This window comes from Hirundo rustica, chromosome 1, assembly GCF_015227805.2.
Source record: "Hirundo rustica isolate bHirRus1 chromosome 1, bHirRus1.pri.v3, whole genome shotgun sequence".
NCBI lineage: Eukaryota > Metazoa > Chordata > Aves > Passeriformes > Hirundinidae > Hirundo > Hirundo rustica.
Genome location: NC_053450.1, coordinates 80,032,963 through 80,038,962, shown reverse-complemented (window position 1 = coordinate 80,038,962; position 6,000 = coordinate 80,032,963). Strand labels below are relative to the sequence as shown.

Below are 6,000 nucleotides of genomic sequence, written 5' to 3'. Positions count from 1 at the left end.
ATAAACAGTGTTGTAAGACCACTGGTGATACAATGAAGTGGTTACATTTAATGAAGAAAAACACACCACAAAAAGTGGGGGTGTTTTCAGTGTTCATTATTACGACAAGCTAAGCAGATGAGGCTTAGCCTTCCAAACCAGAGAACCATTCTGGCAGCGAAGGGAGGGCGACAGGCTTTCACAAAAAAAAAAAAAAAAAAAAAAAAGCTTTCCGTTTGCTGTACCCTCCCACCGCATTCACTTGCAAATCACTGTGTGCTCGGGAAGACTGCACTTCCCCGGGCTCCAATCTTCCCAGGGTAAGTGCTGCGGCTCCAGCAGCAGCGCCTGGCTCCCGCTGCCCTCCGAGAAGGGAACGTGAGAGGTGTGCGTGTGTGAGAGAGCCTGTGCACGCTGCGTCTGTGTGTGCCTGTGGTGCTGCGTCTTGGCTTTTGGTGGTGGTGTGGGGGTTTTTTGGTGCCTTTTTTTTTTTTTTTTTCTTCCCGTAAATCAGAAGCTCTGAATGAACGCCAGTCGGAGGGAGAGCTCCCCCTTAGCTTTGGTTCCGGACTGTCCAGAGTTAAGTGACGCTGGGAGAAAAAGCCTGAGTTAGATCCAAGTAGGATCAGTCTTAAAAAATAACAGGAGGAAACTGACCCCCAAAAAAGGACTCTTATAGCTCGATTTTCTGTTGGGTTGGGGTGGACACTACTTCACTTTCTCAGCAAAAGGTAGGAACCTTTCTTATTTTCTTTCTGTTTGTATTATTACAGTTATTCTGTTAGAGCAGTATGTTGTTTAATGCAATTCGTCTATTTGTTTTACCTTATACAACTTTTTGCATTTTATAAATATGAGTCAGGAGTAATGAGACAAGGGATAGGAAATAACTGCTGTGCATTCTCTCCTCAAAGTAAACCGATATCATCATATGTGTTTAGGATTGAAACACTAAGATTTTTTTTTTTTTTTTTTTTTTTTTTTTTTTCTTCTCCCAGTAAGCAGGCTGTCTCTTGAGCAGCAGTTTCCATCTATAGTCAGTTCTTGCAAATTCAGTATGAGGGGAACAAGTCTAATTGAATTGAAGAAAGCACAATGTTTCATAGTGTAACAGTTATGAACATAGCATGAAAGATGCACATATGTGCCCTCACTTTCTTTATACCTGTGCAAGTCTGTTGCAGCTTTCACTGCTAATCGTTCTGCCCTGGATTGAATTTCAGAATAATTATCCACACTCACAGAAAATGCTTCTTATGAAGGAAATCCCTGTGGAGAGGGATAGCAGAGTGGATAGATACAATATTTCAAATATCTGTACAGAGCCATATGCACACAGATAGGGGAAAAAAATTGCCTGGTTTGACATTTCAGTAAAGGGGGAGTGGAGGGAGAAGGGAAAACCAGGGGGTAGAAGGGAGGAAAAATTCAGTCTATACCTGTGTGAGCATTTCTTGTCACTGCTGCAATAAAATCCATATTTGATGCAGTGTTAAATTAATTCAGCACAATACAAATCTAAATCCATGCTCCCAACTACTATTGATGGCATTGTCAGCTGCATAAGAAATTTTCAATAGGCTCATACTGTACATACTAGTTGCAGCTGTAAAAATCTAACAGCCCTTCAGCTTAGGAGAATGCATCTACACGTGCAATCAGTGACAAATAGCAACCAGCATTTTAAAATGGACCTATCATCTCTGTTGCTTCCACACAAATGGAGCTGTAGCCTATAATCTTTGCCTTTCATTTCACTAAAAGCCTCTGTATTATCCCAACAGCACTCCTGTTGCTTTGAAGGTATTTTTTTAATTATACAACTTGTTGTGCATGTATGTGTGGATGCATGTGTGAGTGTGTGCACGGTGTGAGGAAGCAGGGTTTGTAAAAAAGTGTCTTTTTTTTTTTTTTTTTTTTTTTTTTCTTCTTCTTCTTCTTCTTTTCTTCTTCTTTTAAAGGTAGTAGACTAAATTTACATGGTGATATTACTGGAGGGGAAAAGTGGGGAGTGGGAGACTGGAACACACTTCTAAATATCCAAATCCTTTTCACACATGCCATTTACTGGGAAAATTACAAGTCTGGTACTAGGATTTGTTGAGATTTTTGCAGCTACACAAACTTTTATATTAATTGCTTACCTTTTGAATGTAATAGCAGTCTACTCTTAGAGGATGAAATTAAAGAAGGAACTTAGGGAGCTAAGGAATGCAAGAAGGAAACAGGTTATCTTCCTCAAATGTTGATGAAAACCAGCTATTTAGGGTCAATATGGATTTATGTCAAGAGAGGAATACTTGGATTATCAACCCTTACTCTAGTTTGGGCCTGAGGGAGTCTTCTCATATTTTTATATGCTTTGTTATATAAAAGTTTGAATGAATAGGTAATTTCTGCAGCAGTTCCTATTAATTTCAGTTTATGTCTGTGGTCTTTTATGTGTGGTGTCAAGATGATGTTGTATACTTAAATAGGAACACTGAAATGTCTGAAGAGTGTTGATTATAATGCATATATTTAAGCTGAAAACTGATCCTGATTATTTGATTTTTTTGTTAACTTTGGGTAGCATTGGAAAATATGTCTTGGCTATTTATCTTCCCAACTATTTATATTTATAATGCTTTAAACTGTTTGTGGAAAAGAAAATAGCAAAATACATCTTTAAAAGACTATGTAGAATCCTATATATTCCTCAATTATCTTTTTGGCTTTGCATTAGAATAAATGAGTATAGAGACACTAAAACTTCACACTTGCATGTTCTCAATAGACAAAGGATCTGTGAAGAATGATGAAATACTGAAATGTGCTCACAGTAGACACTGTGGCTACTGTTCTTTTCTGTGCTTAGCAGTACTTGAAAAATGCAGAAAAATGTTATATGTGAAGGCAAATGAGCATAGAACTAATTAAATGTATAGACAGAATAATAAAATACACATCTAGACATGCAAAGCAGTATACACATTTCAGCTAAGTTCCTTGTTAAATAATTAAATGTAAAAGTCAGAAAAGGTTAATTTGAGGATAATATCTGCCTCTGATTGTGAGAGAGCAATTTCCTGATCTCAACGTGATTTCCCAAGGAAAGAAATGAGTGAAATAGAGCCTGTCTCATCTGGGTAATTCTGTGCAAGTGATTTCTTTTTAGGTCTGTTAACTATACTTATAGGCTGATTGACAAGGAGTATAATTTTATACCACTAGGTTGCAGCACTGGTACAGGGGGTCAAAGTAAGATTGAACTATTGTTGACTAGCAGGAATGGGGTGAATATGGGGTTATGGTAATATTATTTTTATTTCATTCATTATTATCACCTGAAATCATGTTTTTTACATCATGGAGTTTTAACTGGACTTCACAATATGTCCTTCATAGATTTGAAAAACCTGCTCCATGGCTAATTCTTTGACATTATTATTAATTATATGACTGACAGAAATAGAAGAAAACCACTGATTATTGGGGCAGAATGTAAGGGTGTAAGGAACGTTTTGTGAGTGACTTCAGGGAACCACATGAGTATTTGTTCTGTATTACCACTGAATTTGCTATGGGCTTTTTACTAACATAATATTTGATACATCGTTTATTGTAAAGGAGGAAAACTGAAATTAGAAAAATAAAAACCATCTTCTCATGAGCAGTTTAAATATGCCTAAATAAAACATTATGAAGTGTGCAGTGACTTCACTGCACGAAAGGATGCCACACCATACCACACTTTCATTTGCTCTGAATAGTATGTAACCTATCAATGAAAGCTCACAGACTCTAAAGGGACAGTTCACTGAAACATTAGAGGATTAAAAAGCACACTTGCTGCACATCCTGCACTTTCAGATCTACTAATGTGAACACTTGCTTTTTGGGAAAAAAAAAACCCTAATTCCTCTATTGTCTAACTTCTGGAAAAACCTAAAAGCAAAAAGAAAGAAAAGAAGCAGCAATGGTATTCTGAGCTCTAAATACTCTCCAAATCTCTCTTTAGGCCAAGAGGAACTCCTCTATTAAAAGTTGCCTGGTTTTTGCTTCCTGGATTCACATCTCTTCAGCTTTGAATCCCTGGCATGATGACTTCCATAACTTGTCTATTTCTGAGGATTAATGACTCTATAAGAGAGCAATAGAAAAAAAGAAAAAAGAAAAAAAAAAAAAAATCATCATCTCTGGGAGCTGTGTATATTATAGTTACCAGGCTGCATTATTGCATACAGGAATAATAATAATAAAAAAATCAGCTGAACCTGAACACTTTTTTCTCTGTTTTCGTCTGGTGGGAAACCAGAGCACCACCCAACCAAAGGCTATTTAGCTTATATGTTCTCTCTACTGGCCTGTCAGTCTATTTTTTAATATGTGGGCAGTCTGGCAAAAAATTGCCCGTTGCAGCCCTTTGCACATTTCGTTTTTGTATGCAGTCTTCCTGATTATTAAATGTCAGAGACAGTTACCTCAAATGTGTGTGTGTGTGTGTTTACAGTTGAGGTAAAACAGGGACAACCTTTATCTTAAACAGGGCTTGCATTCTAGGTAGCAGAATACTGTAAAATTTATTTCTTAATTTAATTCAGCTTTTTATTACTCGACTTTTTCTGCAAGTCCCACTACCATTTCTTGTCTTTATTAACTTAGATGAAATAGATTATGTTTATCATTTTTGATGTTAAGGAAGTGTGTCCAGCAGGAGGAATAAAGGTCTAATAGCATCTCAGAGGTGCTTCCTAGCTTGTCACAGGGCATCTGCTCTGGGATATAAACTCAAGTCTGCTATCTGGAAGTGTGTACCATGCACCAACAGGCTGCATCAGGGAAATACAATGATGTAGGAAGTTAATTGAGTGTAATGAAAAGCAACATGGGAGGTGTCCTTTTTAATATTTTTCCCACATGTACATCATTCTTCACATGATGTTTTTATTTGTAACTTTATTATGGCAACTCTTAATTGTAACTCAAAGTGAATATTGAACCCTATTTAAAACAGTAGGGGATCATGTAATGAAGAGAGAATGTATGTGTGTTTATGTAAAGGAAATTATTCAAAAAATTACTTGAAAATAGATGTTTCCAGAATTCTCTTGGTCAAAAGCTACAACTGTATTTGTCTGTTTTCTAAAAAAACCAAAACAATCCCTCATCAAATATTTTCTCATGAAGAACCATATATGGTATGATGTATATGAATGTATGTACATGTATATTTTACTGTTTATATTCCATCACCTACAGATTGGGTTTATTGTATCACCCTATTGCAATATTTTGTGTTACAACGTAAGGAACATGACATACCACCTCTTAACCAGACCAGAGCACGATCCTTCAAGGTGACTGCAATCCTCGTGAGCTCTGCAATGCTATAATATTCAGATTTTTTTAACATGAAGAATATATATCGATATAATTTGCAACACTATTAGCAAGACTCAAAATGCAGTGTCCCAGAGGTCTCTTAATTTTTCTTCTCCCAAACTCACATAAAATAAATGCATAAAACTGAACTTTTTATTGCATGCATGTGTCTACCACACTTCAGTAGTTCAAATATTTCCATCTATTTAATGTATGCAAAAATTATCTTACTAATTGTCATACTCTCCTAATAGCAAGCACAAATAAAACAGAGACATACCTGTATTTAGGAAACTTAGAAGCTATGTATTCTGTCATTAGTTCCTCTAAGTATCATGGCCTTAATCGAGAGAGTTTCTGAGCGTTTCATATTTTACACCAAAGGCAAAATACCTGGAGTAAATCTATGAGTTTTTAAATGAGAGTGAGAAAAGATACAAGAACCCAAAGTATGTGTAATTTCTGACAATAGAGGGAGGATGGTTAAGTTTATTCTGCTTCTAAGAATTCCAAGAAAAATTATCCCATAAGTGTATCAATTCCTCTCTCTTTGAAATAGTGACCTGTCATTTTCCTGATGCCTTTACCATGGTGCTTGTAACTGGGAACCATAAATGCTCATCCATTTTATCTCTGTGTCAGCAGACAATTAATTAA

General features: G+C 36.3%; 1 protein-coding gene across 2 annotated transcripts in view; it reads left to right on the top strand.

The window, feature by feature from the left end:
• The first annotated feature begins 239 nt into the window (after window positions 1-239).
• Window positions 240-6,000, top strand: part of CDH10 (cadherin 10) — a 96,099-nt gene continuing 90,338 nt past the window's right edge. Inside the window, exon 1 of one of the 2 annotated variants that reach the window (XM_040068748.2) lies at window positions 240-299. The gene's annotated coding sequence lies outside the window, so the exon portion shown is untranslated. Of the gene's footprint in view, window positions 711-6,000 lie in introns of both variants that reach the window. The other variant, XM_040068741.1, reaches the window with a different exon arrangement.